The sequence below is a fragment of the Capsicum annuum genome, chromosome 5 (genome assembly GCF_002878395.1).
Source record: "Capsicum annuum cultivar UCD-10X-F1 chromosome 5, UCD10Xv1.1, whole genome shotgun sequence".
NCBI classification, from domain to species: domain Eukaryota; kingdom Viridiplantae; phylum Streptophyta; class Magnoliopsida; order Solanales; family Solanaceae; genus Capsicum; species Capsicum annuum.
The window spans coordinates 78121225-78131980 of NC_061115.1; positions in this window are offsets into that span (position 1 = coordinate 78121225).

The window sequence follows — 10756 nt, forward strand, 5'->3', positions numbered from 1 at the left end:
AAAATAGCAACTCATGCTAAAATAAGTCTAGTAAGTATTCATTACATGACTAACTATGAAATAAAAAGATAAATTTAGGTTATGTATTTATGCAAAACTAAGAATGAATATCCAGCATAATTGTCATTTCTATGTTTATTGAATATTTTTATTTGAATTAGTATTGATGTGAGCTTTGTCTGAGTTACTAATATCTATGAACTATAAAACTTATTGGATCATTCAAAATTCTTGATCTAAACTTGAAATAATTGTTGAATGATAAAAGCAACGAAAAAAGTTTAAGAGATATTTATAAATTGCATCACAGTAAATACTTTTATATATTAAATATCTTTAAAAATTATATAAATGTAAATGTAATATCGGATTGGTCCGATTCAATTTGACTTCTTTTAATTAAATCAAACTAAAATAATTATAATTTGGGATTTTTTTCAAATGCCAAACTAACCTTGTGATTTTTTTTCAAATTGATTCATTTTATGGTTTGGTAGGTTTGCAATTTAGGTAATAGTGGAGACGAACTCCGAAAATATGGCTCAAATGTTCGATGGCTCTGTGTTGGAACTTGAAAGTGACGTGTATCGACATATATCAACATTTTTTATTTTAAGCCACTTTACAAAGCTGGGAAAGGCTGGCTTACATTTTAGATTTAATCATATGAATGTAAAACAAGTCAGCTTGAGTGGTATTAAATAAGTGAGGTATATTTCGGTTTAATTTCATATGCAATATATCTCCATATCAAATATATTTTACCCCAAGATCAATTGAACACATTTGTGAGTAAACTTATTTTTCTATTACTTGTATATTACTATATATAAGTGTGATTTAGCACACAGCACATGATCGCCATGCATGCTTGTTGGAATTTATAGTTTGTTTAAGGGTATTTTAGGTATTTTACATTTTATTGTTCTTTTAAGTTGTTGTACTTAGATGCTATATGCATGTACTCTTTTTACTTTGTACCATAAAGCCTAGAATAGGTTGGGTTTATTACCAAAAAAGTCGTATTTTAGCTTTCCAGCTGGTAGGTCCCACTTAGTATTTTGGGATCTTTTCATTAATAGTTTTCAATTATTTTTTCAATATATACATGGACCTGTATTTAATTTGGTTTTTTATATGATACTCACTTAAAAAATTTTACACATATTTTTATAGCAATTTTGTTATATCACTTCTAATTAATTATTATGAGTCATTTAATACATATATGTTTCGCTACTTAATAGTGATATTTGGTTGACTCTTAGAATTATATCTTTGTCGTTTAAATTGGAATACAAGAAAAAGTATATAAATCTCAACAATTAAAAACTTAAATTATTTTTAAAATATAATTGACTATCAATGCCACAAAAGCTTGAACAAGGAGAGTAAAATTAATTATAATAGCTAAAATCTTAAAATATTAAATTACAATGCTAAAAAGGTATTATAAATTACAATAGATAACAACTTAAAAAAAAATACATTAAAAATATAATTGATCATCTAAATTTTAATGTAATTATTTTATTTTTAATTTTAACTTGTTATATATTTGAAAAAATTGTAATAATTATTAACTTTAAATTATTTGGAGACACATAAAAAGTTTTGGTTGACTCAAAATTTTAATAATGCAACATTAATTGGGATACATTATTTGAAAATTTCATGAAAAATAATATAAATCACAATAATTATCAATCTAAAATATTTTTAAAATTTATAAAAAATCTTTTTAAATTCTACCGATGTCATATTAATTGAGATAAAGGGCTATTATTTAAAAATTACGCAGAAAGTCGCATAAATCATAATATAATTAACAATTTAAAATATCTAAAACTATATATAACAAATTTGATTGAGTTTCTCAAATATTTCATCAATTTCACATAAACTAAAACAAAAAAAAAGGGTGAATCTCAAAAATAGACCCAAATTGGGGTGGCTTTCAAATTTTAGCCCCAAATAAAAAAGATTTCTTAAAATAGCCTTTACCTATTAACTAATATTCTTTTGGATAAAATTGTCCCTGATCAATGGAGTAAATTACATAAATGATTCTCATAATGGATAACAACTCTATATTTATATCTTTCAAGTTTTATTTTTTCTCTTTTTAATTTTACTTTAATTTTTATTTTTTCTTTTCTCTTTTTATTTTTAATTTTCTCAACCCTTACTTTTTTCCTCTCAACTTTTTTTTTTTTGTTTTTTCTTTTTTCTTTTACATTTTTTTTATTTTTCATTTTTTCTTTCCTCTTTTTTTTTTCTTTTTAGTTTTTCTCAACCCTTAATTTTTTTCTTTACACCTTTCAACGTCTACTTTTATTAAAAAAATATATATTTTATTTTTCTTTGATTTTTTTCTTTTTAAATTTTTCTTGACCTTTATTTTTATTTAAATTTTTTTAAAATTTTTATCAACCTGTATTTTTTTCTATTCTCTCTCAACTTCTACATTTTTTTTTATTTTTATTTTTTAATTATTTTCTTTATTTTCTTCTTTTTTCATAATTTTTATTATTTTTATTCTTTTCTTCGACTTCTTCCATTCAATTTACATCTCATGAGAAAGAGTTGACACTATCACATTATAAAGGCAAGACTTACGACTTTCAAATAATAAGCTATGTTTCATGGACAAGAGTTGCACTACTACATTGTAGAGGCAAGACTTATGACTTTCAAACAAGAAGTTATGTTTCATGGGCAAGATTCGATACTACCACATTGTATTTTGATTTATGGGATGATTTATAATTCTTACCTTAGAGGAAAAACTTAGCTCAGGGACTCTCAAACAACAAATTATACCACACGGGCAAGAGTTAACTCTACCACGTTATATTTTCATTTATGAGATATTCTACAACTATTGCCTTAGAGGTGAGACTTAGCTCAAGGACTTTCAAACAACAAGTTATGTTTCATGGGCAAGAGTCAACACTACCACATTGCATTTTGATTTATGAGATGTTCTACAACTCCAGTATTAGAGGCAAGACTTAGCTCGGGGACTTTCAAACAACAAATTATGTCCCACGGGCAAGAGTTGACTATACCACATTATGTTTTCATTTATGAGATGTTCTATAATTATTGTCTTAGAGGCAAGACTTAATTAGCTCAAGGACTTCCAAACTACAAATTATGCCCCACGGGCAAGAGTTGACTCTACCACGTTATATTTTTATTTATGAGATGTTCTACAACTACTGTCTTAGAGGCAAGACTTAGCTCAAGAACTTTTAAACAACAAATTATGCCCCACGGGCAAGAGTTGACTTTACCACGTTATGTTTTCATTTATGATATGTTTTACAACTCTTGCCTTAGAGGCAAGACTTGATTCAAGGACTTTCAAACTATAAATTATGCCTCACGTGCAAAAGTTAACTCTATCACGTTATATTTTCATTTATGAGATGTTCTACAACTCTTGTCTTAGAGGCTAGATTTAATTAGCTCAAGAACTTTCAAACTATAAATTATGACCCATGGGCAAGAGTTGACTCTACCACGTTATATTTTCATTTATGAGATGTTCTACAATTATTGTCTTAGAGGCAAGACTTAATTGGCTCAAGGACTTTCAAACTACAAATTATGCCCCATGGGCAAGAGTTGACTCTACCATGTTATGTTTTCATTTATGAGATGTTCTACAACTATTGTCTTAGAGGCAAGACTTAGCTCAAGGACTTTCAAACTATAAATTATGCACCATGGGCAAGAGTTGACACTACCATGTTATGTATTCATTTATGAGATGTTCTACAACTCTTGTCTTAGAGGGAAGATTTAATTAGCTCAAGGACTTTCAAACTATAAATTATGCCCCACGGACAAGAGTTGGCTCTACCACGTTATGTTTTCATTTATGATATGTTCTACAACTATTGTCTTAGAGACAAGACTTAGCTCAAGAACTTTTAAGTTTCAAACAACAAATTATGTTCCACGGACAAGAGTTGGCACTACCATGTTATGTCTTCATTTATGAGATGTTCTACAACTCTTGTCTTAGAGGCAAGACTTAGCTCAAAGACTTTTAAACTACAAATTATGCCCCACGGGCAAGAGTTGACACTACCACATTGTGTCTTCATTTATGGAATATTCTACAACTTTTGTTTTAGAGGCAAGACTTAGCTCAAGGACTTTCAAATAATAAATTATGCCCCACGGGAAAGAGTTGACACTTCCACATTATGCCTTTATTTATGAAATATTCTACAATTCTCGCCTTAGAGACACGACTTATCTCAAAAAATTTTAAAGAACTTCGTAACAATAATTCATGCCCTTAAATTTGCTTTGATGTCAAAAAATGAAGATACCTTTGCGGATTATTCAAGTTTTTATTTATTAGCAAAATATAATAGAAGTTGAGAAAAAAGAAAAAAGCTATTAAACAAAATAGAGAAATAAAAAAATGATTGAGAAATAAAGGAAAGAAAAAATAAAGATCAAGAAAAAAGTGAAGAATTAAAAAAATAGAGAAAAATAAAAATGATAGAAAAAATAAAAATAAAGTTTGAGAAAAATGAGGGAAAAAGAGAGAACTGGAAAAAAGTAAAAAACGATTAAACAAAATAGAATAATAAAAAAAAAAAAAAAGAGTGAGAAAAAAAAGGCAAGAAAAATATAAATATTAAGAAAAAAGCGAAGAATTAAAAAATTTGAGAAAATAAAAAATCAGAGAAAAAAATAAAAATAAAGTTTGAGAAAAATGAGGGGGGGTGGGGAGAGAGAACTGATAAAAACCAAAAATAAAAGAAAAATAAAGGTTAAAGACAAATGAATTAAAAAAAATAGATAATGCTTGAGAAAAAAGAAAAGAATAAAGGTTGAGACAAATGAATTAAAACATGAAAATTAAATTAAAGAAAAAAATAAAAAGTGAAAATAATAAAAAAAAATAGAATAATAAAATTAAAGGAAAAACTAAAAAAATAAAAAAATGAAAATAATAAAGAATAGAATAATAAAATTAAAGGAAAAAAAAAAAAGTAAAAATAATAAAAAATAGAACAATAAAATTAAAGGAAAAAATAAAAAGTGAAAATAATAAAAAATAAAATTTGAAAGACAAATAAGTATGAAAAGTTTAAAAAATATATTTAAGGTGTAGAGGAGCAAAATGGTACTCGTACTATACTTAAAAAGTAAGGAAGGTTATTATTTTAAAGACATTTCTTATTGGGGTCAAATATCTAAAGCCACCCCATATTTGGGTCTATGACATACAATTTCCTGCAAAAAATAGCATATAGCATTTGAAAAAGTAACATATTGGGCCCGTGCTGGCACGGGCTCCAATATCTAGTAAGTATATAAGTGTGAGTGAAGCTGCTGAAGCAGACAGTTTATGGAGGACGTGTTTGCTTCAGCTGCTTTAGTCGTGAATTTACTATATCACCTCTAATTAATTATTATAAGTCATTTGCGTATAACAAAATTATTAATATTTAATTAAAAAGTAAAATAGACATTTACTACATGTATGCTTCAGCTGCTTCAACTGTAATTTTATTATATCATCCCTAATTAATTATTATAAGTTATTTACCTATTAGAAAATTAACAATATTTAATTAAAAAAAGTTAGATAAATATTTTTGACATGACTGCTTTATCTGTTTCAATCGTGATTTTACTATGTCATCCTTAATTAATTATTATAAGGCATTTACATATTATAAAATTAATAATATTTAATTTAAAAGTAAAATGGATATTTACTACATGCCTGCTTCAGCTGTAATTTTACTATATCATCCATAATTAATTATTATAAATTATTTACGTATTAGAAAAATTAACAATATTTAATTTAAAAAGGTTAAATAGATATTTATAACATGACTGTTTTAACTGCTTCAATCGTGATTTTACTATATCATCCCTAATTAATTATTAAAATGCATTTACGTATTAGAAAATTAATAATATCTAATTACAAAAAAAAAAGTAAAATAGAGATATTTATGACATGACTACTTCAACTGTTTTAGCCGTGATTTTATTATATTATTCCTAATTAACTATTATAAGTCATTTACATATTAAAAAATTAGTAATATTTAATTTAAAAAGTACAATAGAGTGACATGTCTACTTCAACTGCTTCAATCGTATTTTATTAATCATCCCAAATCAATTATTATAGATCATCTAATCATTAAAAAATTAATAATATTTCATAAAAAAAAAGTAAAATAGACACAAAATTTTAAGTTAACTCATGATGTTTTAAATTAACTTGACGACTTATATGAGGTCTATTTAAATTTTTTTTACAATTACTTTTTATAGTAATTTTATTATATCATTTCTAATTAGTTAACTATTGATATTTTAAATTAACTTGACGACTTATATGGGGTCTACTTAAATTCTTTTCACAAGTAGTTTTTATAGTAATTTTATTATATCACTTCTAAACAGTTATTGTAAGTCATTTAAGTATGAGATTATAAATAATATTTAATAACAAGGATAAAATAGATGAAAAAATTATAAATTAAAAACGGTTGGATGAATACTTTGCAATATTAATATTTGGGCCAAAAAAAGTAAGAAAGTAGTACACCTACTGAGATCTATATTATTAGATTCAAACAAAAAATTAAATCCATAATTACGAGCTAAGATCTGAATGATCAAAATATCAATTTTATTAGGTACAACCAAATGAAACATAAAATATGTAAACAAGAAAATTAAATTTTAATTTTTTTTAACAAATTTTTGTTTTGGTGGTCGGCATGCTTACCTATCACTTTTTACTCCGTGATTTTACTATATCATCCTTAATTAATTATTATATGTCATTTACGTATTAAAAATTAATAATATTTAATAAAAAAGGTAAAATAAACATTTATGACATGTCTAATTTTACTGTAGCATCTCTAATTAATTATTATAAGTCATGTAAGTATTGAAAAATAAATAATAATTAATAAAAAAGGTAAAATAGACATAAAATGTAAAATTAACTCTTGATGTTTAAATTAACTTCACACTTATATAAGACGAACTTAAATTATTTTCATACGTATTTTTTCTAGCAATTTTATTACATCACTTCTAATTTGTTATTATAAGTCATTTAAGACATGTCTGCTTCACTACTTCAACATGATATTTACTTGACTCTCGAAATTAAATCAGTGTCACTTAAATTGGAATAGAATAAAAAGTATGATAAATCAAAATAATTAAAAACTTAAATTATTTAAAACTATTTAATTTTTTACGCCACTTCAGGCATAAATATATTTCCTTAACACTTATGAATGAAAGATCTAAACTTTAAGTAGTAAGATCACCTAGAGAATATACACTGTGATTAATTTCTAAAGACACTCATATTTTATATAAATTTGTCAATAATTAATTATGATGATTTATTTCACTGCTTTCATAATAATTTAGCCACTAGTTTAGTGATAGGGAAAAGGACGAAAATAGTTAGTCGGCTGAAGAAAAAAAAAGACATAAAATGGACAAGGAATTTCAAAACCCCATTTCTAGCCATTTAGTACAACTGCCACAGGTAGAAATTTCCATGCTCCCACTTGATCATAGACAATTGCAAAACAACTACAACACTCAAAAGGTTACGTTTTTATTGATCGGTGCACTAAATTTCACAATAGTCTAATTGTTGGAAGGTAAAGAAGTAACAAACCTCGTTGGATATAACATCAAGTTTCTTCTGATCTTCACCTTAGATATTAATAGTGCCTTGAGTTCCAGTAATGTTAACAATGTTGGACCTTTGTAAAAGCGATGTGATTTGCTTGCGGACCAGTGATATGCTTGAAAGAATTACAGTTAATTCTTCATCTATATTGCCTGCTTGTTCCTGTTGCAACAACCATGTTGTCAAATTAATCATTTCATATCGATTTTTCGATTTTTGATCTATGCTGGGGCTGTTTTTATTCCTTCCAAGCTTCCTGCTTCGCAACGAATTCTTGAATTAGGACTAAAGCTACTATTGATGAGTTGTTGTGATCTCTTGATATTTGTGGGAAAGAGATGGAAATTAGGAGAGAGAGGAGAAATGGAAGAAGAACTAGAGAATTTTCTCTGTAAAAGATGTATTTATGTGGTATATACTATATCAACGTGGTATAAAAGTGGATGTATTTGTGTGGTATATATGCTATATCAACGTGGTATAAAAGTGTATCAATATAGTATAAAAGTGTATCAATGCAGTATAAAAGTGTATTAATGTAGTATAAAAATGTATCACTATGATATAAAAGTGTATCAATTGGATATAGAAACTGCATGTGGTTGACTAGATCAATGGCTAAAAGAGGAAAATAAATTGGTCGACCGGCTACAGTTATCCATATTTTCAAATTGTGGACCATTTTTTTTCAAAGTGGTCAGCCCACGTCCTTTCCCTTCCCTTTAGTGATAAGCAACAAGAAATGTAGAAAGGTCATTGCTAAACACCTCTTTCTTTTTAATGAGGTGACTATCCTTCTAAACAAATTAGTGTTTCAATTATGTGCAAAGACTTATTGAAAGTCAAATCTACTTGTGTTCGATAAATATGATGCCTTAAGAATGCGGCAAACACGAAGAGGTTGACTGGACAATTGATTATCATAAAAGAAACGATGAATGGAGAATTGACTGGAACAATATTGAACATGAAACTTTCGTTGGGATCACTTCGTTTTAGTTCAAAACCAACACCTAGAGTGTCTTATTTTTTTCACTTGCTATTGCAAGTAGTCAAAATGTTAAAACAATTTCAATACTCATATCTAGAAAATGAAGGAATTTGGAAGAATATGAAAATAACGAACAAATTAACTAGATAAAACAATTAGAAGTATGAAACGTATCCCTTAAAATTATAAATTAAGAAACTCTTATACTTGCAAGTTGGATCAAAGTTAAAGCATATTTTGAATTTTGATTTGATTCAATGATAGCTCACGCGAACAAGTTTCTTTTTTGACTTCCCAAGGTATCCCCCAGCCCGATAGGCCAAGAACTAATCCTCCGCGGATCTGAGCTCCATTTAAGTGTTTGCCGCTGGCCAATTGATTGCTGCATGCACAAGGCAGGAATCGACATGCGAACAAGTTTCATTCATTGTGTACAAAGGTTTAAACTAAAATTTCAGTAGCTTGTATAAAGAAAGAGATTTCGATGAAACTTCATATATGCACTTATTAGTTAGACTTGAAAAATTGTAAATAGCATGTAGCTGACACAAAACGAACTTTCATTACAAATGGATCACCACTTAATCAATAATCGATATGACAAAAGTTAAAGAAATCATTACAAAATTAAACTCTGTATGATAAAAGATTTGGTGAGATACTATTTATGCTACTACTATGAAAGTTTTGGTATCCACACACACATTACCATTTTACATATTTAGACAAATATTACATCAGAAATTTGACCAACACTTTCATAACCACGCAAATCACGGGTAGTTTCACTAGTTTCGTTGTAATTAGTTTCAAAAGATTTCTTTTTCAAAATTTGGAAATAAATTCATTTTATGAGATGAAAAGGCTCAAAAATACTCCTGAACTATTCGAAATAGCTCAAAAATGCCCTTCGTTAGATTTTTGGCTCAAAAATACCCCTTCGTTAAATATTTGGCTCAAAAATACCCTTCCCTCTAACGGAATTCGAAAAAGGATCAAAAATACTCCTGAACTATCTGAAATGGGTCAAAAATATCCCTCTGTTAAATATTTAGCTCAAAAATACCCCTCCCTTAACGAAATTAAATTATTTCGATTATTTCGTGAATTTATATAAAGTTCATCATTTAATTTATATTTCGTTAATTTCTTTAAGTGAAAATTTATAGTTCATTAATTTCGTTAATTTATATTTCGTTAATTTCTTTAAAGATTAAAAAGATGTAAAGTGAAAATACCTTTTTAGAATAAATGTATGTTTATTTTCCAAATCAAATTCAACCAATTTATATTATAATTCAAATACTTTTTTTCATTATCTTATTTTTAAAATTTAAAAAATACTTTTATGTAAAAAAGTTAAAGCATTAGGGTTAAAAAGTTAAAGTTAGGGTTTAATTCAATCGAAATAATTTAATTTCGTTAAGAGGAGGGGTATTTTTGAGCCAAATATTTAACAGAGGGGTAAACGAAATTAAATTATTTCGATTATTTCGTTAATTTATATAAAGTTCATCATTTAATTTTTATTTCGTTAATTTCTTTAAGTGAAAATTTATATTTCATTAATTTCGTTAATTTATATTTTGTAAATTTCTTTAAAGATTAAGAAGATGTAAAGTGAAAATACCTTTTTAGAATAAATGTATGTTTATTTTTCAAATCAAATTCAACCAATTTATATTATAATTCAAATACTTTTTTGCATTATCTTATTTTTAAAATTAAAAAAAATACTTGTATGTAAAAAAAATTAAAGTATTAGGGTTAAAAAGTTAAATTTAGGGTTTGATTCAATCGAAATAATTTAATTTCGTTAGGGGGGGGGGGGTATTTTTTAGCCAAACATTTAACAGAGAGATATTTTTGACCCATTTCAGATAGTTCAGGGGTATTTTTGATCCTTTTCTGAATTCCGTTAGAGGCAGGGGTATTTTTGAGCCAAATATTTAATGGAGAAGTATTTTTGAGCCAGAAATCTAACGAGGGGCATTTTTGAGCTATTTAAGATAGTTCATGGGTATTTTTGAGCCTTTTCCGTT